This window comes from Dipteris shenzhenensis, chromosome 5, assembly GCF_047967505.1.
Source record: "Dipteris shenzhenensis isolate YYH24624 ecotype China chromosome 5, Dip_SZ_1.0, whole genome shotgun sequence".
Classification (NCBI taxonomy): Eukaryota; Viridiplantae; Streptophyta; class Polypodiopsida; order Gleicheniales; family Dipteridaceae; genus Dipteris; species Dipteris shenzhenensis.
In genome coordinates, this window is record NC_141600.1 from 33,757,818 (window position 1) to 33,758,826 (window position 1,009).

Genomic DNA, 1,009 nt, shown 5'->3' on the forward strand with positions numbered 1-1,009 from the left:
CACCTTGGCACATGTCATCATGTGATGTAGAGAATATTGTCCCAATGGCAACAATCTTTCCACTGACAAGCAAGTTGACTTTAACCCCCACTTTCAATGTGGCACCTGCATAGTACATAGCATTTGTTATAGTTCAATATTGATATCTGATGGTGTGACTTAGGATGAAAATGCTTTACAAGATTTCATTGCAAGACCAAATCTTCCTAAACCTTGGTGCTTTGAATTTTAGGCAGCAAAATTTGGCTACATGGCCAAATCTTCACAGACCATGGTGCTTTGAAAGGGAGATAGCAAGATTTGTCCACACAACCAAATCTCCCGAGATGCTGGTGCTTTCAAGAAGCCATAAAGATTTATGCACACATCCAAATCTACTTAGACCTTGGTGCTTTGAAAGAAGCCCACAAGATTTGGCCACATGGCCAAATCTCCTAAGACACTAGTGCTTTGAAAGAAGCAATACGATTTGGCCACACAGCCAAATCTGCTCAAACCTTGGTGCTTTCAAAGAAGCTAGCAAGATTTGGATGCATGGCCAAATCCTTCGAGACCTCCGTGACTTCTTTCAAAGCACTGAGAAGATTTGGTTGTGGCGTTCTTTCAAACTTGGGGAGATTTGGTCGTGTGGCCAAATCTTGTAGGCTTCTTTCAAAGCACTAGGGTATGGAGAGTTTTGGCTGTGCAACCTCCTCTTGCATGCTTCTTTCAAATCACCAGGTTCTGGGAGATTTGGCCATGTGGCTAAATCTTTCAAAGCATCAGGGTTTGGGAAGATTTTGCCGTGCTGCCAAATGTTGCTAGCTTCTTTCAAATCACTAGGAAGATTTGGCCACATGGCCAAATCTTCTTTCAAATCACTAGGAAGATTTGGCCACATGGACAAATCTTCAAATGTTAAATTTAAAAATTGAAGATCCAGATTTTAAAATTTAAAATTTAAATTTTAAAATTCAAAATTCAAAATTTAAAATAAAAAATTCAAATTTCAAGTTTCAAGTTTCAAATA